General features: G+C 40.9%; 1 protein-coding gene across 2 annotated transcripts in view; it reads right to left on the bottom strand.

The window, feature by feature from the left end:
• LOC117667983 (protein lifeguard 3-like) overlaps positions 1–16,541 on the bottom strand; it is a 56,132-nt gene extending 39,591 nt beyond the window's left edge. The window contains exon 1 of one of the 2 annotated variants that reach the window (XM_034421637.3): positions 16,244–16,541. The gene's annotated coding sequence lies outside the window, so the exon portion shown is untranslated. The remainder of the gene's footprint in view (positions 1–16,243) is intronic. The other variant, XM_034421647.3, reaches the window with a different exon arrangement.
• Positions 16,542–25,347: the final 8,806 nt, after the last annotated feature.

The raw sequence follows: 25,347 nt of genomic DNA, 5'->3' as shown, positions 1-25,347 counted from the left end.
TGCTGTTCACTACCCTAATTTTGAAGCCTGCGCTATGCTGATGAAATACTGAAATGACGCCAGTCTAATTAACACCTGCTCTTTGCCCAATAATTTTTATTCTTTTAGCTCATGCCTGTTATGATCTTAAAGCTTTTTTAAATAATAACATTAATCATTGTTGGTACACATTATTTTTAGCTATGCTGTACACTGCCCAGAGTTGTTTGTGAGCTGGGTGACCATTTAAATATGACAAATAACTGCCCAGAGAATCAGTTCGCAGAAAGAAAGAAAAAACTGGCAATAAGTAATGTGTCAAAGATTTTGCTTTGTTTCTCCAGCCACTTCCAGTTTTAGAAATACACTATTCTCTTCTGAAAAGATGATCTTGCATCTTTCCAAAAATTGTTAAACTCCCCATTGGTCATGCCTCCTGGAGCTTATGGAAGCTGTAATTTTGCAGTGTATTTAGAAGATAAAGGTTCTCCACATCTACTGTCCTCTATTTATATGTTTTTAAGAAGATAATTCCTCTTCACTCTCCCAAAAATTCTGCAGTATATAGCAACAACACCCCCCCAAGGTATTCTTTTAAAAATGAAAGATGGCTGGGCTCCATGGCATTGTTTGTCTTCTGATATTTGGTTATTTTTTGATTGGCTATATCCACAATGGCAACTATTTTATGAGAACATTCAGAATAACATGCTCTCAAAATTCCAAGTGTGCCCATCAGTCCAAAAAAGTCAGGGACCACTGACTTTTTATTCTCCGTGAGTCTTAACGAATCGATTATCCCAAACAACTTACTACGTTCATGGTAAAAGTGAAATTTTGAACTCAAATCCAACACTTTATTCACTGACCAAAATAACTTGGCTTAATTATAGTCTATGAGAATATTGCATCTCAGTTCAAAACAACAACTCAGAATGCAGGAGGATTATTGTGCTTGTTGAAGCACTCATTACAAAGGCTACTTGTAGCAACAAGAATGACTGAGTCTGCACTGACCATGGGCAATCAGTCACAGCTGAAAGTCATTGGTTAACCAATAAACTAATTCATCCATAGAGTACAGTACAGGGGTGCAGGGAACTGGAAACTAACAGCTACCTTAATCCTATGCAAATAACGATTGGCAATAGATTCAAGTCAACTGAATTTTAATTAGATAAAATGCATACTGTACAGTCAAACATCTGATTGTGCTATTTGTTGAATATACAGTTGTTTTAAATTATTCATCATGTGCGGCCACATTCTACCACTATAGCTGTTTCATCTGTTCTCCAGTAAATAAAGTCCTGATAGTTAAGTGTGATACATGCATCTACATACTTTGGGGGAGGGGGGGACGGGGACACCACAGGCACAGATGAACAGAGACTAATTATAGAAACAAAAGCAAAGTAGGAAAAATGTTGATAAGAAACCATTTAGGAAATATTTATTATAAATGTCTTCTGGTTTCATATGTCAGCTGGTTTCCTTATCAAAGCTAAATCAAGAGCTGGAAATAAATTATGTTTCAGGTTATGAATTGGACACAATAACAAAGAAGTTAACCATTGCTAACAGTTGACGTTGATGCCTAGAAACTGAATCATTCTCAAATAAAGGTGGGGCAACATTCACTGAACTCACTGAATGTTGTCATTCTTTCCAAGTCATGGGATTCCATTAATACAAATACTATTCCAAACCCAAGAAGAAAAAAGAATATCTACAGAACATTAGTGTCTTTTACAAAGATTTCATGTGCTCAGCTTGCTTAAGTATTAGTCATTCTCTTGTTTATACAATTAAAAACAGCAACTCATTAGAGCAAAGATGGGCAATTAATTTTCCAAAGAAACCACATGAGAAACTGGGAGTGTTGTGGAAGGCCACCGACACTGCCCTGCCCCTGCCAACACAGTGCCCCCACCAATGCCCCTGCAACACTCATGATGACATCCCACCCATCACTGTGGGCCAGAGAGAGACAGCTGAAGAGCTGGACATGGCCCATGGACTATAAAATGCCCAGGTCTGCCTTAGAAGAATCCCATAGACTGCAGATGGACAACATTTTAGAAGAGAATTCATCCAGTCTGGTCACCACAATAAATTTTTTTAAAAAGATGCTGAGGCCCTAGAAAGAATGCAGAGAAGAACAACAAAAATGATAAGGGGTCTGAAGGCTAAATTGCATGAAGAATGGCTGAGGGAACTAGATAGTATGTTTAGCCTAATGAAGAAAAGACTTAGGGGAGACCTGAGAGCTGTCTTCCAATACTTAAAGGGCTGCCACAGAGAAGAGGGCATCAATGTTTTCTCCATAGCACCTGAGGGCAGGATATGAAGTAGTGGATGGAAACTTGTCAGAAGTCGTTCCAATCTGAAAATAAGGAGGAATTTCCTGACAGAGAAAATGATTATCAATGGAACAGCTTGCCTCCCAGAATTGTGGGTGTTCCACAATCTTATGAATTCTAGAGGGAGCCCACAAAATAGCCCAATGACAACTTAGCATATAAAGTGGCCACAAAATTGAACGCTGTTGATGGACTGCCGAACAACTTCATTCCATACTGCAACCTTTTGTTGCAAGCCCCTCTCTTAATACCATCCTTCTCTTATTATACAATCCTATATTCAGAAGTAGGCCCTATTGAAACCATTGGAGCTTACTTGAAAGTAGGTGACGCATAGGATTCCATAGGCATTTGTACCTGCCCCATTTCATTGGTGCCATTGTTCAATCTGCTGAGATTCCTTTTTCTACTGAATATCATAGGTGCAGAAGCCAAGTCATCCAACTCACAGGTAGCTGAGCTTAGGATAACAGACTCGGTCATATGTCCACACACAACCATTGCATAACAAATCCAGATGTTGCTGAATGAGATCATTGTTGGCCATTCTGCAGCCACATTTCTTCTACTCCTCCCTATAATAGCACATAGCACTTAGACTTATATACCACTTTACAGTGCTTTACAGCCCTCTCTAAGCGGTTTACAGAGTCAGCATATTTCCCCCAACAATCTGGATCCTCATTTTACCCACCTCAGAAGGATGGAAGGCTGAGTCAACCTTTGAGCCTGGTGAGATTTGAACTACCAAACTGCAGGCAGCCAGCAGTCAACAGAAGTAGCCTGCAGTACTGCATTCTAACCACTGCCCCACTACGAGTCAAGTTGTACATCGTGAGAGAGAGCTATGATATTTCCTTCTGAGTTTTTTTCTTTTGCTTTAGTTTGGCAATAGAAAATGATAACTCTAAATCAGAACAAAGAAGTGCTAAAGAAAGGGTTTTAATTATCTTCTCTTCCTACTTCTTCAGATGAACCTATCTTTGCTCCTAGAGCAGGAAGCAATTTCCAAAGGGGTTATGGAAAAGAAAAAAAATCTCTCAATGCACTTTTCTTAATATTTGGAGGACAATGTAGCTGAAATAAAAATGTCAGGAAAGTGGATCACTCATTTATGTGTATGTTATCACAAACCAAAATTACATAGCTCCATCAGTTATGACTGTCTTATAAAATAAGTCCAAGCCCCTCCAAACAGTGCTATATTTTTTCTATATATTTTTTCTTCTTTAATGGTGTAGAGGTCATACTGATGCAAGGAATTCCTGTACGAAAAGAACAGGTAGAGCTGGGAGGGGCGGAGTTAAGTAAGTCATCAGCTTAGAGTCATTTTCTTCCCACAAATGGTCTAAATCCAATTGCTCCTGAATTCTGTTGACCTTTATCTACCTATCCCCAAATTTCCATTGAATGGTTAGTTGACTAGATTCTTGTGTATAGGCTTCCTTGAGCAATACATCTTCTTGACTGCAATCTAATGTATGATCCTGATTCTTTACACCTGACAGTTCCATTGCTAGATTCCAATCACATTTTTTAACATTTGAAAACCAATGACAGAACAGGAAAAACAGGATTAGGAACAGGCTCCGAACATTCCTAGCAGGAGACTCCAGTACTATTGCATCTCAGTTCCACTATTCAGTCATTACAAGTGCCAGATTGTGAATTGTTCTAGAAGTGACAGAACCATTGAAAATTGAAATTGGAAAAAAAAAATTGAAACAGCAGATAGCAATCTGTAAAATAAGGCTTAGCTTGCAAGCCTTTTATAGGCTACACATCTCATTTTTTTCCCCATAAGATTTTTAGGTTTACCAAAGACCTATTTTTATTATTTTAGCTTTCTCAGTTTGAGGATATTATATACAACCCATTTGGGTTCAGTGATCAATAGAGAATCCATTATAATATTCCATTTTTAAAATGAATGCATTTCTTTAAAATATGTATAACCATGCTAGGCTGATTTTCATTAAAAGTGGTCCCAATAATTATCCAAAGGTTACCTCTAATATTTAAGAATGGAAGGAACCTCTGGTGGCATCTATCCCCGACGAGAATAGCCAGAATGTTCAAGAACAAATCGGAGAAATGTTGGAAATGTCATCAGACTCCAGGATCATATTACCATATGTGGTGGGAATAGGTAGAAGCTAAAAGATATTGGACTAAAATCCACACATGGTTGGAAAAAATGACAAAGAAACACATTGATTTTAAACCTGAGATATTTTTATTAGGTATTTTACCAGAAATGTATAATAGAGAACTGAGATATTTAATTGTGAATGTTTTAACAGCGGGTAGAATTGTATTTGCTAAAAATTGGAAAAAAGAGAAAATACCTACTGAAGATGAAGTTATTAAGAAAATTATGGAATGTGCTGAAATGAGTAAATTGACATTTGAAATTAGAGAACAGAAAGACAAACAATATTATTTGATATGGGATTTATTTTATCAACGGCTTGATAATAAGGCATGGAAATGAAGTACCGTATTTTCCGGCGTATAAGACGACTTTTAAACACATGAAAATCTTCTCAAAAGTCGGGGGTCGTCTTATACGCCGGGTGTAGTTCTCCTGTAACCAGGCAGACCAGCCCGAAAGGCTCTGACGAACCTTAAATGGCTCTGGCGATCCCAGCTGAGTTCCCTGCAACTCAGCTGGGATCGCCAGAAATCACGTAAAAGGAAAAAAGTTTTTTCCCTTTTACTCTGAGGATCCCAGCTCTGACGATCCCAGCTGAGTTCCCTGCAACTCAGCTGGGATCGCCAGAACCATGGCTCTGACGGTCCCAGTTCTGACGGTCGATCCCATCCCAGCTGAGTTCCCTGCAACTCAGCTGGGATGGCCAGAGCCATGTAAAAGGGAAAAAGTTTTCCCCCTCCAGCTTGCTTACCTCAGCTGCTAATCGCAACGCTTGCCTTGCTTTGCTTGCCTGAATCTATTCAGGCAAGCAAGCAACTCCCTGCCTGCAATCAAGCAAGGAGTTAGTTGTGGACTTCAACTCCCAGAATTCCTCAGCCAGCAAACCAAAGCTGGCTGAGGAATTCTGGGAGTTGAAGTCTACAAGTCTTAAAGTTGCCAAGGTTAGAGACCCCTGTTCTATTGGGTAAGTTTTTTCCCCCTTTGGGAGCTTTAAAAAAAATAGTCAATTGGGGTTTTTTTAGTTGTTCTTTTTTAGACCTAGCCATTTAAAGTTTAGGAAGTTTTAAATTTAGCTTTCATATAAAAATTAAAATAAAATAAAATAAAACAATATTTGTGCAGCTTTCTGAGATTTAGTGTGTTTCTGTAGTGTTTCACTCCAACTACACAAACACACAAAATCTCACAAAGCTGTATGTGGAATTTTGTGTGTGTAAAGTGTGAAAGTTGGTTTTTTGGACTTTTTGTGGCTGTGTGAGGTTCCTGCTTGTTGCAGGGGCCATTTTGAGTCTAGCACAGCTGCTTTTACATTGTGGGTGAGCCAGTTGTGTTGTGTTGTGTGTGTTTAGAGTGTGAAAGTTTTTTTGGGGGGCTTTTTGTGGCTGTGTGAGGTTCCTGCTTGTTACAGGGGCCATTTTGGGTCTAGCACAGCTGCTTTTACATTGTGGGTGAGCCAGTTGATGTTTTTTAATTTTTATTTGGTGTGCATTGGAAGAGGGGCAGTCTTATATGGCGAGTATAGCCCAAACCCTATATTTTAACAGGAAAAGTTGGGGGTCGTCTTATACGCCCAGTCGTCTTATATGCCGGAAAATACGGTATGAAATATGAAATTAATGTAATGATAAAATATATGAATATATTTTTTATGGGAGTCAAGCCTTTGTTAAATAATTGTTAAATGAGAATAATAACATAAAGGAATATATAAAATTATCAAATAAGAGAAATTAAATAACTTGTAAATTTTGGATATGGGATTAAGCACAAAAGAATTTTAACCAATCGACACACTTTCTGTGATTGTAATGGATGATGGTTGTTTTATGTTTTGTTATGTTTAAAAATAAAAAAATATTTTAAAAAAAAGAATGGAAGGCACCTCATTTGGAGTTACTTATGTAACAAACTGAACTTTTAAAGAAGTCCAGGAGTGCTGGACTGCAGTCTCCACCATCCTCAGCCAGTACAGTGTAAGATGCTGAGAGCTGTTATCCAATATACTGCACTTGGAAAGCAACAGACTGTGGAAGAAAAGATCCATGCCAATTCTGTGACATTTATGAAATAAGGAGATGGCTAAGGAGAAATTAGGCAAAGAATGTGGAACTGCTAAATTAGCTTGACTCAAGTTATTTCCCTCATGGAAATTGCAGGAAGAGTTGGATTACAATTCCCACTCAAATTAGCTGAGATTGACAGGATTTATAATCCATCATATTGCGGACCTTTCAGTGGGGGGAAAGTGCCTCAAGCTAAGCTTCACATCTATATGGTCTAGAAAAGTAGCCTCCAATCTTTTGGGCACCAGGAACCAGTTCCATGGAGAAAGGTTTTCCACAGACCGGAGGGTGCGTGGTTTTGCATGCTGCCTGCATCCCACAGATGGGGCTTCAGTTGCTTCTGCACCCAGTTGCTGGCATGCTGTGGACCAGTGCCGGTCCACAGACAGGGGGTTGGGGCCTAAAAGACAAAATATAAACTGGAATCCCAATTCCTCTTTCCCCAAGCAAACCTCTGTGACTTTTTTAAAGAGATGAAATTCAAGAAGGAAAACTACACAGCATTTTGGAGACATTTTGGCCCAAGAGCTGTGGCACATGATACCGAGATCCCTTCCAACTCTGTTATTCTACATTCTTGACTTGTAGGCAGCAACTCAGATTACACAATTGCAGGGATTGTTGAAATGCACCTACATGTGATAGCCGTGTTGCATTTATTTGTCCAAAAGAAGTCCATGCAAAATTGGGCCTTTTCATAATGGAATTAATAATAATAATAATAATAATAATAATAATAATAATAATAATAATAATAATTTAATCCATCTTGCTTTTCTTTAAGTTTGTAAATCACTAAAAAAAAATGTGCATAGCTAAAAAGAATTGAAGGATAATCCTCTTCAGCTGTATTCTGCTGCTCTGTTTGGAAGCCACACCATGCAAACTGTTTTTCCCCCCAAAGAATGCCAGACCTTCTTATATAACTACAAGGAGTCTGCAGTTCCTTTGAGTCATATAAACAACTAAACGTTTACAGACTTAGTGAATGCATCCAATTCATCTGTTTTGAAACAGCCACAAACTAGTTGGTAGCTGGTAGTTATTTAACGGCTATTAAAATTCACAAGGTTGAATGTATTCCCCTTAAATGTCTTATGGTACAATCATCATATCCAATGAGCTAAAAAAAGAAAAAGGCTTCCAAAATGCTGACATCATTTTTTTAAAACGTGGTTTTCTGCCCTAAGAAATGCTCTCATAAAAATTTGTCTGAAAGAAAAGTCTTTCTGCTGTATCTCAACATAGTTTTCTGGTCTGACATGGCATCTTTCACTTCCATTAGTGAATGTTATTCACTCCAATCTCCACACGTGTTGTGACTGAAACAATCAAGCATTCTTCAAAGAAAGCTTTGGAGGGGACACTGGTTGCATTTCTTCACGAGTCCCTGTTTCAAGACTGTTCCCTTCTTATCTGAGAACAGCAGGAGAAGAGAGATGTCTAAAAGCAAGGTATGCTTGCAAATTTGTATTGCATTTGATTGGCTATAAAAGTAGCATGCACTTTAAAATTTAACTCATGGAAAACATGTAACAAGTATCAGAAACAGCTAAAAGCTGGACTCTTTATTGATTCATTCCTCTCTCACTAAGTCTTGGTCCTTTGAATTTCACTCCTCATTCATTCAGCCACCTGCTTCTTATCACTTTCAAATATGGAGCACCATGTGGTATAACTATATTCTTTTTAAATAATTAATTTAAAAAACAGTGTGTGACTGAGATGTAAAGTAGTGGGTATATTCAGTTCTGTCTGAACAGCCTCCTCTCATGTACACCCAAACCAGTGGATGCAAAACCTTATTTAGATGCAGCTTATGGCCTATTATTATATACTTGTGTTCGTATGTGTATTTCCATCTACATTCATTAGATCCATGTGAATTTATAAAATGCTGATTTCCTCTCTCCTTGCTAATTGCTGCTTAAAGTCATGTCTGATCACTACTATGTTTAGGCATAAAATATTTTTTAAATTCTGACTGAACATGTTGTGTGAACCAGAAAGTTCTACTTTAATAAACCAGTTTAGCATACTAGGAGTTTAGTTGACATGTGAAATTGATTAAACGCTCATCTACCACAGAGAAAGAGACAGAAAGGGCAATTCCTCTGCCCTTAAAAATCTTAAATTAAAAAAAAAGATCAAATTCTGGCCTATTTAATAATAATCATCTTGGGACTAGGGTGTCAAGCCTGGACAAGGTTCTCATTAATAGGGCCAGAATTTGATCTTTCCCTGCCTTTTTTTTTAATGAAGATTTTTAAAAATCAAGCAAGTCAATACTTGAAGTCGTAAAGAAAAACTTCTGCATAAGGTGTGGCTCCACATTGACTCTTCCAGGAGCAAGAAATAATAGCACATCTTCTGCTTTTAAGTGCGGTATGGATATGGCATTCTTACAGAAACTGGGAGAGTTAATTGTTTTCTATGTTCCCTTCTGAAGTTCTTAGAATCAGGAAAGCGTTCAATCCTTCAGTCCTGCTCCATAGCTGAGTTTAATTACAAAGCCCTTGGAGGGAAACCAGTATTCTGATTGCCAGGCAAGGTGGAGTAAATCAGAATGGAAAAGTCTGGTCATATTTCCGCCTTTCTTATTTTGCCTCCTTTTCTTCTTATTCAGGAGGTGGCCAGAGAGAAGAGAACACATATAAAGAAGCACCACTTCCATAAAGAAATTCTGGGCTGCAGAAACTTCTCATTTGGAAAAGGCTGGTCCAATCTGATCCCCTCCCGGGCTTCAAACTGAGAAGGTGGCCAGCTGGGCTTTGCATTAAAATCATATCATGTATTAATCACGTTTTCCACTGTGTTTTGACTTCTTTCAATGATGTTGTCATAATACATTCTAAAGGGACGAAGGAAGCTAATTGTCTAGATCCCTCCCAGTCGGGTTTCAAGTCTGGACACAGACCTGAGCCAGCAGTGATTATGCTTGGGGATAATTTATGGCAGGATAGCCACAGGTCATCTACAAGGATGGATTCTATCCTGACTCTCTTTAATTTCTTGGAAACTTTTAAAAACCATCAGTCACAGTATTCTTCTGCTCAGGTAATGGAAACTGAAGGCATGGTGGTGTAGTGATTAATTCCCACTTCTAGGAGTGGTTCCAGTCATATTGGGGGCAGGGAGATGCATTTGCTTTGTGGGGTAACACAGGATAGCAATAGCAATAGCACTTAGACTTATATACCACTTCACAGTGCTTTACAGCCCTCTCTAAGCAGTTTACAGAGTCAGCATATTGTCCCCAACAATCTGGGTCCTCATTTTACCCACCTGAGAAGGATGGAAGGCTGAATCAATCTTGAGCCTGGTGAGACTCAAGCTGCCAAACTGCTGGCAGTCGGCAGTCAGCAGAAGTAGCCTGCAGTACTGCACTCTAACCACTGCGCCACCTCGCTCATGTCTTATGTCCTTGCTTTGTAGGGTGCTCCAGGCTTTTCTACTTAACATCTGTCTGAAGATGCTGAATAGAATCATCCATCATCCTGCACTTAAGTAACATCAGTATGCTGATAAGGCCCAGTTATGTATCCTAGGCCAGCTGGGTTCTGTATGCATCTGAAGGTTGTAGAAATCGTGATATGGAAGAATGGTTTAAGATAAATCCTAGAAAGAATAGATGATTGTTGATTTTGAGGCTACCTAAATCAGATGATCATCCATATTTGGTTTTTTTGGATGGGTTCACATTATCCCAGAAAAACCTATTTCACATTTTTGAATTCCTTTAGACTCAGAATGTCTGCTTGAAAAGTGGCACCCATGGCTAGACTGCCTTTGCACAAATTCAATGTATGCCAATTGCATGCATTGGGTCCATTCTTGTGGTCATTCATGCCTTAGTCACCTCTTATTTGGGCTACTGCAATATGGTCTACATAGGATTGCCCTTGAAAATCTGTTGGAAACTGCTACTGGCCCAGGACACAGTGACACAAGTAGTTATGATCTTACTGTGCATGCTGCACTGGTTTAGCACATGGTGTGCTATTCAAGATGTTAATAACCACTTATAAACCCTTCATGGCACTTGAGCTGTCTTCTTATAGAACTGCTTAACTCCAAATTCTTATCCTGTAAGTTTTGATAAGGTTAACATGTCCTGGGTCCCATCACTTAAGTAGTTATCATTTTATAAGGTCAGAGGATATGCCTTCTTTCTCACCACATCTGCTCCTTAAGGTCAGATGGCCCTAATCTACCTGCCTTTTGAAAGGCTTTGAAGACCTAGCTTTGCCCCCAGGCATTGAATCAAAAATTATGAGATCACCTTTAAATTGTTTCACTATGTCTTCCCTGTGATGTATTTTACATTTTTGGTTTATTACTTGTTTGTTGCTGATTTTGATAATCACCTTGAGCCACATGGGGAGTAGGTAGCCATATAAATTGACATAATAAAATAAGTAAATAAATAAATACATTCTTCAACTTATCAGTCTTCCCCAACCAGATACCCTCTAGATATTTTTGGACTATAATGTTCATCATCCTTGGACAGCATCCTCCTTAGTTGGGGTGAATGGAAGTTGTAGACCAGCAAAGCTAGAAGAGTCATTACATTCTTGTAGTAGGAGATGCAAGTACACAAATGATGCTCCTCAACTTAAACTACAAACATCATTGTAAGCAAACATTGTTTATCTAAATCTCAACTTTTAGATCAGGAAGCATAGTCTGAAGCTGGTGCTGAATTGCCAATTCCTTATTCAAATTTTAAAAAGTTATCTGCATACGTAGGTGATATCAAAATTCAGGAGACAGAAAACAAGCTGAGATAAGCACAAGCTAAGGGTGTTTGGCAAGCACTGCATGTTCACCCTGTCCATGGGGAGGGAGAGGGCATTACAATCCCGTCAATGAAAACAGTCTGAAAAAATGGAGGGCTCCAGCTTACTGGTAGAGCCTTTTCATTCAAGGGGACTGTTGTCAGTCAGCAGAGAAGATAATGTCAAGTTGAAGGAGACTTGGGATCAGTGGTGGGTTGCTCCCCATTCGGACCAGTTCGCAAGAACCGGTAGTAAAACCGGTGGGAGGCCCCGCCCACTGCCCCGGATGTCATCATTAGCAATCTGCGCATCACAGAAGGCGCACGCGTGAGCGAAGCAAGCACGTGCCCGCGATCCCGTTGTGAACCAGTAGTAAGTAGAACCCACCCCTGCTTGGGATGGCTTGGGATTCTGGGACTTGTAGATGAACTTATCTGGGCAGTGTTACATCAGGAAGACTGGAGTAACTCTTGATCTAACACAGTTGCACACAGGTTATATTTTTTGAACCCTGTGATTCTGAAGGAGCTGAAGGCCACTTACTTTAATCGATGGTTAAACAAAAATGGTTGGAGCTAAGAAGGGGCACATAAAAAAGAAAGAATCATACCCTTCAGAGATGGGATGAGACCTATTTCACACTTTCAGTTTTTTTCCCCCAAAGAGATTTGGTCATTTCTGTATTATTTTTTGCTACGCCTGCACTTTCAAAAGCAGTTTTGTTTGCAGACATTAGCAAACGAGACAGGTGTGGTCTGAAAGTACAATTTGCAATGTGAAGCACCGTGGAATTAAAATGCTACTTATCCAGCTACATTTTCTTTCAAGGATATTCCCCCTTCTTGGCCCCTACTTTTCTGTTTATTTTTTTATGGCACTGCATTAGCCACAATCAAGGGATTACATTGGGAAAGAAGGGAAATCACTATTGTAGCTCACTTCCTAAATTCACTACGAGTTGTACGCAACATACAATTACACCTGCCGATGTCTATGAACAGTATAAGAACAAGACAAATGCTTTATGTAGGAGAGCTGACCTGGGCATCCATATTCTCAACATTGCCAGGACCCATTGTGCTAGTTTCTTAAAATCCACGATGAAGCAATTTCAGCCTCAAAACATTACAGGTAGTCCTCGATTTACAACCCACAAATGGGCCTGGAATGTTCGTCGCTAAGCAATGCGGTCCTTGCATTGCACCCAATCTAATGACTTTTTTTACCCTGGTCTTTAAATTCACAGTTCATGGTTAATAAACAAATAGAAATACTTCCTCCATTGACTTTGCTTGTCAGAAGTTCCCTAAGTTTTATTTATTTAGCATATGTTAATAATAGTTACAAAAGATATCACAATGACATTCCCAATGAGCAAATATGAAGGATTTACTTTATTTACAAATTCAAAGATAGACTATTTACAGTCAATACATGATGGAGAAAGTCTGAGGGTTTTCTCCTGATATGTGGTCATATGGCGACAGGGAAGAAGCCTCTCCAAAGAGTGTAAGAATCGTACACTTGGGCGTCCCCCGAGTAATGACACAGAGTCAGCCAATTCTTCCACAACAGCAGCCAGACGATCCTTGTGAACTCATGACTTAAAGCACATCACTGTGAGAAGTCCTCTGAGAAAATTGAAAATGATGATCACATGACCCTGGGATGCTGCAACTGGAATAAATACATGCTGGTTGCCAAGCGCTCAGATTTTGATCATGTGACTGCAGGCACACAGCAACAGTTTTAAGTGCAAGGGCCTATCGTAAGTCATTTTTTCCACTGCCATCATAACTTACATGTCATTAAACAAATGGTCTTAAGTTGAGAATTACTTGTAGTTCCATGTTTCCCCAGACAATTTTGGCTGGTTTCATAACTTTTAGCTACACTGTTGTGTAACAGACTAAAAAAGGAACCCAACATTACCAATTTTAGGATTGGGATGGCTAAATCAGAAACCTCACTGCTCTTGCTGGTGTCTGGCAAGATTAAAGATTAGGCAATGCTGGCCAATAAAAGTCAGAGAAGGACCTGTTCCACCATTACATCATTCTTAATGGTCACCAAGTTCGGGGTGGCTTCTTCTATCACTAATTACTAGATATTTCTGAGATATTCAGGCTCAGTCTAGTTTGGAAGCCTCCAAGAGCTATGGTGCCGCAGTGGTTAGAATGTAATACTGCAGGCTACTTCTGCTGATTGCCGGCTGCCAGCAGTTCAACAGTTCAATTCTTACCAGCTCAATATTGACTCAGCCTTCCATCTTTCCGAGGTCGGTAAAATGAGGACCCAGATTGTTGGGGGCAATATGCTGACTCTGTAAACCGCTTAGAGAGAGCTATAAAGCACTGTGAAGCAGTATATAAGTCTTATTGCTATTGCTGCTATTGCTCCTTGAGCTTTCCATAGAGGAAATGCAGATTCCTTCTGCCTCCATTTTCCAATCAACACCTCTTGCTGCATAAAGAAGCCTCCCCACAACTGGAAAACCCAAGGAAACTAAGCCTTCCATCATGCCTACCAGCCACCCTCAGGATGAAAGTTCCCTGACTTAAAGAACGGATTTATCGCCCTTCAATAAATTATTTAGGCAGCTATCAACATTAGAACCTCCACATATAAATAAATACATATGCTCACAAATTACTGTAAAACATGCAAGTTAAATGTGGTCAGATAGGTATACATGTGCCGTCCAAATCTGTTATTTATTTATTTAGTTCAATTTATATGCCGCCTTTCTCCAGAGACTCAGGGTGGCTCAGGGTTAGTTGCCTTTGGAATTTATACTGTATTTACAAAGCCAGGATAAAAGTCAGGCAATTAGACAATGGAGCTATAAGTATAAATGTTTCCCTGGCCCTAAGCCATATCACAATAGGAAGCAGGTGAGTCTCCCTAGGGACAGCATTGCAGTTAGAATTGCTGCCTCTCCCCTCTAGCCATACCCTGGATAGTGAGGGAGCCTTGTGATAAATGCCGACTAAAGGCGACAGGGAGAACACGGAGGCAGGCCTTTATATAGCCACCGCACCAGGGGTGAAATCCTCCCGGTTCAGACCGGATCGCCCGATCCAGTAGCGTTGGCGGCGAGTGGTTCAGAGAACCGGTAGCAAAAATCCCTGCGCCATCCCCCCCCCACATGCCCAGCTGAGCCGCGTGATCATCAGAGGCTGTTTTTTTAACTCTTAAAAGCATTTTTTCTACAACCTCTTCGGCTGAAAAAATGTTTTTAAAAGTAAAAAAAAAAGCCTCTGATGATCGCGCAGCTCAGCTGGGATCGTCAGAGGCTTTTAAAAGCATTTTTTTACAACCAAGAGGTTGTAGAAAAAATGCTTTTAAAAGTAAAAAAAAAAAAGTTGGCCACGCCCACCCAGTCACATTACCCCACCACCACCAAGCCACGCCCACAGAACCGGTAGTAACAAATTTTACATTTCACCACTGCACCACACCCATCATAAAGAAAGCCAGAGAAAGCCAAATTAAAATAAAGAGAGAAAGCCAAATTAAAATAAAGCAACTGCCCAATATCTCAAACAAACCATGAAACATTTTCATAGCAGCAAGCAAACAGAGAACCTCCCATTCCTATTAACGGTTACAGTTTCTTATACAAGAGATCATTGAAATAACTTAGGCCTATGGTTCTCAAACCGTGGTCTACGGACCCCTGGGGAGGGGGAGGCACGATATCGTTATGATGTTATGATTTAAATCTTAAGTCTTGGTGGTCCATGGCCACAAAATGTATTTAAAGGGGGTCCGTGGTGAGGAAAAGGTTGACAACCACTGAGCTAGGCTTATTCTGGACAAAGTCTGTGTCACAAGTCACAGAATCTCATAATTATGTCGACTAAACACTAACACCAGAGAACCTCTGAGCATATGCAGAAGGCTTGTCAGCAGAAATAATCACTCACACCCTGCTTCCTCGCATAGACCTCGTATAGAAGTACAGGTAATCCTCAACTTACAACCGTTCAATTAGTGACCATTTAAAATCACAAGGCCCCGGGAAAAAGTGACCGATGACCATTTTTTACACTTACGTGCTCATGTGATGGATATTTGGACACTTAGCAACTGACTCATATTGATGATGGTCGCCAGTATCCCAGGAGTCATGTGATCCCCTTTTGCGACCTCTTGACAAGCAAAATCAATGGGGAAGCCAGGTTCCTTTAACAACTGGGTTCCTAACTCATCAACTGCAGCGATTCACTGAACGACCGTGGGAAGAAAGGTCGTAAAATGGGGCAAAACTCCCTTAACACATGTCTCGTTTAAACAACAGAAATTTTATTTATTTATTTTTTATTAAATTTATATGCCGCCCTCTTCCCGTAGGACTCGGGGCGGCGTACAGAATTAAAATATATAACAATAAAAACCCTAAAAGCAGCCAATATAAAACCCCATCAAAATAAAACCTCGTAGCAGATCAGGGAATTCGCTGAAACATTCGCCGAATGAAGAAATGTTGGCCTGGATGACGGTCGTAAGTACGTACTACGTTTTACAAGAGCGCAGAAGTTCCTACGCCCCAGCTGTTGAAAGAGTCTACGTTCCCATCAGCCAAAGTCAAAGCTCCAGGCTTTGTGGCACCCGCTGAACGCCGGTTTTGCTTTTGCCCCGCCGCCGCGCTGGCTTTCGGAACGAAAACAAACACCAAGCGGCACAAAACCCCTTCTGAAAGCGAACTGCGCACCTTTAGTTTTGTTATCCGGATTAAAGCGAAACGCCCTGAGAAGTTTCTGCAGGGCTCGGCTGAAGCCAGGACGAAAGAAAAACAAATACATAAATCCGAAGCCCGTAGGACTCAGTCCCAGCGGACCAAACGACCCCCGATAAAAGCCCACCGACGACTCTAAAGCACTTTTTTTCCACACTTACCTCCGCAACCGGCTCGCGGTTTCGCCCCACCAGAGAACTTTCGCGGCTGCTCCCACCCCTCGCGTCGCCTCGAAGTTCTCGACGGTCTGACGGCCTTGGGAGAAGGAGGCAGGGCGGGGCGGGCCAAGGAAAAAGCAGAGGCGGGTCCCTCGCTGGCCTAAAGTAACCCGCGGCGGACGAAGCGCGCACGGAGGCGCCCCCAAGAGGTGTGGTCAGGAAAGTGCAGACGGAAAGTTTGTTACGAGACGGAGGCGCTGATAATGAAACCGGAAAGTCCTTTGGAAGCGGAAGTTTCCGCTCCGACGACCTGAGAATGGGCAGCGTTACTGATATCTATCTATCTATCTATCTATCTATCTATCTATCTCTATCTATCTATCTATCTATCTATCTCTATCTATCTATCTATCTATCTATCTATCTATCTCTATCTATCTATCTATCTTTATATCTATCTATCTATCTATCTATCTATCTATCTCTATCTATCTATCTATCTATCTATCTATCTATCTCTATCTATCTATCTATCTATCTCTATCTATCTATCTATCTATCTATCTCTATCTATCTATCTATCTATCTATCTATCTCTCTTTATATCTATCTATCTATCTATCTATCTATCTCTATCTATCTATCTATCTATCTATCTATCTTTATATCTATCTATCTATCTATCTATCTATCTCTATCTATCTATCTCTATCTATCTATCTATCTCTATCTATCTATCTATCTATCTATCTATCTATCTATCTATCTATCTATCTCTATCTATCTATCTATATGACTGCTGTGGCTCAGACACTGTAACTGGTGCTCTCGGAGGTGCTGGGCTACATGCCTATCCCTAGGTATTCTGGCTGGGGATGATTTTAACAGTAGCAGAGTTGGAAGGGACCTTGGAGGTCATCTAGTCCAACCCCCTGCTCACTCAGGAGACCTGTACTAGGGATTTGAACCGCCGAACTTTCTGATGATGTTGAGTTGTAACCCACCCAGAGAGCCTCAGGAAAAGGAGGAATGTTTTGGTTGTCAGAAATGGTATAGGTCCCCTGCTTGAGCAGGGGGTTGGATTGGATGACCTACAAGGTACCGTCCAACTCTTGTTATTTTATTCTGTTCTATCTTGGCAGCAACTTGCACTGGAAACAAATGAAGAAGAATTGAACGGAATTGAAGAAGAATAAATGAACCGAATGGGGGACCTTAGCGTTGCATTCCTGATGATTAGGTTTCAGAATAAGTGATTATGGCAGTGCATAGTTGTATTCCCCCCCCCCCAAAAAAAATCCCATACAGGAGTGTCCACCAGAATTTTGTTTGCGGGTGAGGGAGGGGGAAACTGTAGGATGCAATTATAATTTGTGCAGGCAGAGTTCATTGCTACAATGTAACTGTCTTTTTATGCCTGTCTGCTTTGAATAGAAACTTGAAACTGGTTTGTATTGGCTCACACTGTGCTTTACATAGTTCATAACTGACTGCATCAAACTGTAACTAATTCTCCTGGGTTTCTTTCCCAGCACTAACAGGAGAAGCTGGGGCCTAAATAGGAAATGTGCCTGCAAAGCTCATGTGCCACTCCAGAGCTCCAACCCTTCATTTTGTCTTGGGGCTCATTTGCTCACGCTGTGCTTGGCACCAGAAAGACACCCCAAAACTAACTGTTTAATGACGACATTGATGCCCAGTGTCATCCTTAACTTACTCTTCTCCCAACACGAAGGCAGTATCTGCTTGTCTTTTCTTGCTCCACTTCAGAAGCTGGGTTTTGAGGGTTTTCCCAGCACAAGCTGCTACTATCTGGTCTGTCTCACATGTAATCATAATGACATAAGAGGTGAGGGCCTGGCTTTCACCCATTGACTATCTGAGGTGAGTGCGGACGCATGCTCTCTGGTTCCTAGTGGATGTTCAGGGCCCTTTGCATTTTGGCAGGAGGAGAAACAGGACTCTCCCACAATGCCAGAAAGCCATCACTCCTACTTCTCTTGCCAACTCATGGGTGGCAGGCAAAACAAGGAAACCAGGATAAGAAGTGAATCTTTTGGTACCAGTATTTTCCAGCACCAAAATATCCTGATTTTTTACCATAGAAAACAAAAGGAAGTAGGTCTCCTATGTCAGTCTCTGATGCTATCTTGATGCTGGTAGTGAAGGAGCTGTTCTGCTTCATTTCTCTGCCCCCATGAAAAACAGTAAGGTGGGAGGGAGAACAGCTCCTCTGGTATCTGTCCTTTGTTCCAGTCTCAAGAGAAATAACTTTTGTGGGAGTGTAAAAAGAAATGGATATACAGATGGGTAAATGAACTCCAAGGGACATGATGGCTCAGTGGCCAAGACCCCGAGCTTGTCAATCGAAAGATCAGCAGTTCAGCGGTTCAAGGCCCTACTGCCGCGTAACGGGGTGAGCTCCCGTTATTTGTCCCAGCTTTTGCCAATCTAGCAGTTTGAAAGCATGTAAAAAAATGCAAGTAGAAAAATAGGGACCACCTTTGGTGGGAAGGTAACAGCGTTCTGTGCACCTTTGGCGTTTAGTCATGCTGGCCACATGACCACAGAGACGTCTTTGGACAGTGCTGGCTCTTCGGCTTTGTAACGGAGATGAGCACCGCCTCCTAGAGTCAGAAACGACTAGCACATATGTGTGAGGGGAACCTTTACCTTTACATGAACTCCAGACCGTTTTTTGCATTGTTGAACAGTCATTTTTAATCAGCTGACATACTTCTTGGACAGAGAGTTGGATGAATGGTATTGGAATGAAATGCACTAGATAAGGGGTAGCTTTCCTGATGAATAATTTGAGATTATAGGGTTCTGTTTGGTGTAGTGGTTAAGACACCATGCTAGAAATCAGGAGACTGTGAGCAGTAGCCCTACTTTAGGCACATAGCCAGTTAGGTGACTAGTTATTCCCTCTCAACCCTAGGAAGGAAACGGTGATGAACCACTTTGGAAAATGCTACCAAGAAAACTCCAGAACTAGTCCATGCAGTTGCCAAGAGTCAATGCTGACTCAAAGCATTAAAAAAAATTTGTAAAGAAATATAGAATAGAATAAAATAGAATAGAATTTTATTGGCCAAGTGTGATTGGATACACAAGGAATTTGTCTTGGTGCATATGCTCTCAGTGTACATAGAAGAAAAGATACGTTCGTCAAGAATCATAAGGTACAACACTTAATGATAGTCATAGGGTACAAATAAGTAATCAAATCGTATTAGGAAACAGTCAATATAAATCGTAAGGTTATAAGCAACAAAGTTACAGTCATACAATCATAAATGGGAGGAGATGGGTAATGGGAACGATGAGAAGATTAATAGTAGTGCAGACTTAGTAAATAGTTTGACAGTGTTGAGGGAATTATTTGTTTAGCAGTGTGATGGCGTTCAGGAAAAAAATGTTCTTGTGTCTAGTTGTCCTGGTGTGCAGTGCTCTATAGCATCGTTTTGAGGGTATGAGTTGAAACAGTTTATTTTCACAGCCCTCTTTTTGACTCGTGCAGTATACAGGTCCTCAATGGAAGGCAGGCTGGTAGTAATTGTTTTTTCTGCAGTTCTAATTATCCTCTGAAGTCTGTGTCTGTCTTGTTGGGTTGCAGAACCAAACCAGACAGTTTTAGAGGTGCAGATGACAGACTCAATAATTTCTCTGTAGAACTGTTGTGGCCCGTTAGCGGCCTGTGCAGCTAGTAGCTGATTCCAACAGCGAGGAGGCTGGTGGGGTGCTGCGCCAGCAGCCTGTGCAGTCACTCGAGTCAGACAATGAGGAGGCTGGAGAAGATGTGGTGCCAGAGGCGGGGATTCAGCCAGGGCCTTCAGAACCTCCAGAAGCTCCCATAAGTGAAGAGGAAGAAGAGGAGGAGCCTTTTCTCGATGCACGGGCACGTAGAGCTGCCAAAAGGCAGGAGTGGCTCCTCAGGAGGAGGTCTCCTCAAGAGTAAGGCTTGGGCACATAGAGCTGCCAAAAGGCAGGAGTGGCTCCTCAGGAGGAAGTCTCCTCAAGAGTAAGGCTTGGGGCTAATTGGCCACTCCCTTAGCCTATTTAAGGAAGGATGATGACTGAGGCAATTTGCAGGGAACAACTTCGTTCACTTTCCTTCATGCCTTCCTTGATCTTAGTTCTCTGCGAATTGTTTCTGGGCTTTCTGCCAACCATAGTAAGATTACGATTATTTATTCTTTGGATTCTTGTAGGCTGTTAAGAAAGTTAATTAACAGCCTTTGTTTGAAAAATACTGATTTAATTTAGTAAACTAAGGTTTGTACAGACTTTGTGTGTGCTGCTTTCTTTGGGGTCTGTAGCTGGGGCAGAACAAGAACTGTATTAGCAGCTCCTTGGGCAGTTTCAGCTTTCTGAGCTGGAGTAGAAAGAACATTCTTTGTTGTGCTTTTTTGATGATGTTTTTGATGTTAGGTGTCCATTTTAGATCTTGCGATATGGTAGAACCTAGAAATTTGAAGGTCTCTACTGTTGATACTGTGTGGTCTCTACTGTTGATACTGTGTGGTCTGTGTTACAATACAATGTCTAGTATTGTGCGGATCTGGATGGGGAGGAATAGGCTCAGGCTCAACCCATCCAAGACCAAGTGGCTGTGGTTTCCGACGTCCCGATATAGTCAGCTGGTGCCATCACTGACTATTGGGGGCGAATCATTGGCCCCCACAGAGAGGGTGCGCAACTTGGGCATCCTCCTGGATTCACGGCTATCTTTAGAACAGCACTTGATGGCTATGACCGGGAGGATTTTTCATCAGGTTCGCCTGATCCGCCAGTTGCGTCCCTTTCTGGATCGGGACTCGTTATGCACGGTCACTCATGCCCTTGTCACCTCCCGCCTGGACTATTGCAACGCTCTCTACATGGGGCTCCCCTTGAGGAGCACCCGGAGGCTCCAACTGGTGCAGAGTGCGTCCGCGCGGGTGGTAATGGGAGCGATATGGCATTCCCATGTAACACCCCTCCTGCGCGAGCTGCACTGGCTCCCGGTGGTCTTCCGGGCGTGCTTCAAGGTTTTGGTTACCACCTTTAAAGCACTCCATGGCTCAGGACCTGGGTACTTGCGGGACTGCCTACTACCACCAATAGCCTCCCACCGGCCGGTACGCTCCCATAGAGAGGGGCTCCTCCGGGTGCCATCGGCCAAACAATGCCGACTGGCGGCCCCCAGGGGGAGAGCCTTCTCTGTGGGGGCACCTACTATCTGGAACGAGCTCCCCCCGGAGATACGGAGGATCCCGGATCTGCGCACCTTCCGCCACTCTCTAAAGACCTTATTATTTCACCAGGCTGGCCTGGCCTAATTTTCTCCCTCTTTTATAAAAGATTTTTAATTTTTAAATATCTTTTAGTATTTTATATATTCAAATTTTAAAATTGGTTTTAAATAGTTTGGGGTTTTAATTTGTCTGGGCCAAAACTATTTAATTTGATTTTAATTCTACTTTTAAATTTTGTATGTATGTGTTTTATTGTTTGGCTGTGCATCGCCCTGAGTCCTTCGGGAGTAGGGCAGTATAGAAATCAAATAAAATAAATAAATAAATAAATAAATAAATAAATTGTAAGAGGTGGAAGTATGGAAGGGTTTCTCCTAAAGTCTACCACCATTTCTATGGTTTGAGTGTGTTCAGTTCCAGATTGTTCCAGTCGCACCACGAGGCTAGTTGTTCAACCTCCCGTCTGTTTGCGGATTCATCATTGTCTCAAATGAGACTGATCACTGTTGTGTCATCTACAAACTTCAGTAGTTTAACAGATGGATTGTTAGAGATTCAGTTATCGGTATAGAGAGAGAAGAGAAGTCGAGAGAGCACACAGCCTTGGGGGGGGCTGTGCTAATTGTACAGGTATCTGATGTGATTCTGCTTAGCTTCACCTGCTGCTTCCTGTTTGTTAGGAAGCTTATGATCCACTTACAAGTGTGTTCAGGTACCTTTAGCTGGTTTAGCTTAGAAGAGTGTCTGGAATGATGATATTGAATGCTTAACTAAGTCTACAAAGAGGACTTTTGCGTAGGTCTTTGGAGATTCAAGATGTTGTAGGATGCAGTGCAGAGCCATATTAACAGCATCATCTGTTGATCTGTTTGCTCAGTATGCAAATTGCAAGGGGTCTAACAGCGGATCCATGATGGTTTTCAAGTGGGACAGCATTAGCCTTTTAAAGGTTTTCATGACTACAGATTTTAGAGCAACTGGTCTGTAGTCATTCAGTTCCTTGATGGTGGGCTTCTTCAGCACTGGGATGATAGTAGAGTGTTTGAAGCAAGAAGGAACATAGCATATCTCTAGCGACTTATTGAAGATTCAGGTGAAGATGGGGGCCAATTGGACAGCACAGACTTTTAAGCAAGAAGGAATTATCTTGTCTGGGCCTGGAGCTTTTCCTGGCTTTTGTCTGTGAAATAGGTCTTGCACTTCCTTTTCTGTGATCACTAGGGGTTGTGAACCCAATGGGATGGGGTCAATTGTAGGAGGCTTGGCTGTTGTTAGTGTGTATGAGATGGGGGTTGTGGAGATAGGTGGCTGTACTTTCCTTTCAAACCTGCAGTAAAACATGTTCAGGTCATTTGCCAGTTGTTGATTTCATTCAGCCTGGGAAGGAGGTTTTCCATAGCCGGTGATATTTTTAAGAGTTTTCCACCTGTTTGCTGGTTCATTTGTTGAGAATTGATATGGTGTTAAAGTCTGATGTTTTAATTTAAAGAAAGAGATCTTCCTATTTCATTTTTTAAATGCAAAAATAGTCTTTAAAAAAGTCAGATAGGGCAGGAAATCTGCTGTGATCATGTTGTCTAATTCCTGTTCTACAAAATTAGGTTCTAGATGCTGCTGAAGCCAGCCTCTTATCATATTTTCACACACCAAGTAATGTAGCTCCCAAGAACTTGTTTTCATATTGTAGAAAAATTGAGCTAATAGTTTTCTTATGATTGCAACCGGAAAAAACTATTGCCAGAGGGAGCTATTGAGCTAAATGAGAATACTTTTCAAAACTCCTACAGGTAAGATCAAACTAGTCAGTTCTATAAATAGACCTTCAGCATTTTTTGCTGAAGATTAAAACAGTGCAGAGATATCTGAATTAAAGCAAGGTTATGGATTGGAAGGGATGTAGTCTTTTATCTCCTACTCTTTATTCAGTTGAAATCTCTTCCAGGCTAGCTCTTCTCAAATCCTATTTGTCCTGTGAATCATGTCATGCAATTAACTGTATAAGCTGTCATATAAGCCATGATCACAATCTGTCAGGCATAATTATTTAATTTAATAATAATCCTGGAAGAGCAATCATAAACATATCTGAAATCTTGAGAAGCAGAGTTTGTTAGCTTTATCTGATTGCTTTGGTTCACCATTTTCTTTTACTATGAATTTCAAACATAAATTTATTTAAGCTCACTCAGTGTGTCAAAATATTAGAACCAATCTTAGTACAATATGGAAAGCACAGAAGAAATAACAGGAAACAAAATTGTTTATACTTATATGCGTTTGTGATGATGGGGATGTACTTGAACATATACTGACACACTGACACACATACAAGATTGAATAATTTTATATTCAAGAACATAGATTTTAAAAAAAATTATAATTCAGATAAAAATTATCATACATTACCATACCTTTTCCCATCAACAGGAGGCTCTGCCCCTTTGGCAGGTGTTGTTGGAGTGTGTTTGCAGTAGTACCTCTTGGTTTTACCCCACTTCAGCAATAATTATAGGGGGGGTCTTAAATGCTAGGATGGGCCCAAACGATCAAGCATTATTTAATTAAGATCCATTATGATGAGATTGTACCAGGAGAACCCCTGCATTCCAGACAATTTAAAGACCCTAAAGCAAATCGGGCAGGTTTGTGTGTAAGACAGATGACTGCACGTTTGGACTTTTGTATCCTTAATGGTTCCACATGGGGCAACTACCCAGCAGAATATATTTATCGGGGAGCAGGAAGAAAATCCATAGTTGATTACTGGATAATATAATACAACCGCCTGAAGTTCTTACAGGAAATGGAGGTAGACTCACAACTGGAAAGCAACCACAATTCAGTAATCCTTACTCTTACATTACACCAGACATTTCTAAGGGCTGGCTCAATCTACCTAACCAGGTTAGAGAGCCAAAATAACCAGGTAAAAATTAAATGGACCGAGAAGTAACTAAATGGATGTTAGTTCCAGAAACCATAGAACTACGTACATCTCTACTAAGAAATAAGTTTGAAGGATCATACTCAGAGTGGTTTGAAACTTTAATTTCAAATTTGAAATCGGTTCTCACTAACAGAATAGTAGCTCACTCCAAAAAGCCAGTTTTAAAGAATAAAAAATGGTTTGATAGAAATTGCGTGCAACTGAAAAGAATATATAACAAGGGAGTAGAGAAAAAGTAAAAACGCCCCTTCTGAGGATTACACTTACTACTTAAAGCAGTTAAAGGCACAATATAAGACCCTTCTAAAAGAAAAGAAAAGTGTAGCTCTGAAGGAGTCTTGGCATAAATGAATTGTATCAGTCAAGACAAAAAATGCATCCCTTTTTTGGTACATCACCTGAGGATTGGGGAAATCCCCCCTGCCCTGCCCCCAACTAATCAGGTACTGATTCATGGCTGGGAAGAATATTTTAGAGAGCTATATACAGACCCCGACTATGTAACTAAGGAGAGCCAAATTAGTATGGATCAAACTCCTTACTGGCCCCCTGTTACACCAGAAAAGATATCCCGGTTGATCAGAGCCCTCAAGGCTAATAAGGTACCTGGTGCTGATAATGTCCTGCCAGAAATAATCAAAAAGAACACCAGTTGGTGGGCTCTACTATTAGCATCTCTGTTTACATTTATAGATAAAATGGGCCATATGCCAAGAGATTGGGGATTAGCAATTATGCCAATTTATAAAAATGGTAATAGAAATGACCCAGGCAATTATAGACCCATTAGTCTTCTAAGTATTATTAGTGAATTGTATGCCAAACACTAAACTATAAACTTCAAGATTGGCTAATTTCAGGGGAGATAATCAAAGACGAACAAGCTGGTTTTAGAGAAGGAAGATCAATGGTGGATCATA

The sequence above is a fragment of the Pantherophis guttatus genome, chromosome 1 (assembly GCF_059756535.1).
Source record: "Pantherophis guttatus breed Tessera chromosome 1, ASM5975653v1, whole genome shotgun sequence".
Taxonomy (NCBI): Eukaryota; Metazoa; Chordata; class Lepidosauria; order Squamata; family Colubridae; genus Pantherophis; species Pantherophis guttatus.
The sequence above is the reverse complement of the archived record's forward strand: the minus strand, read 5'-3'. Positions and strand labels throughout refer to the sequence as shown.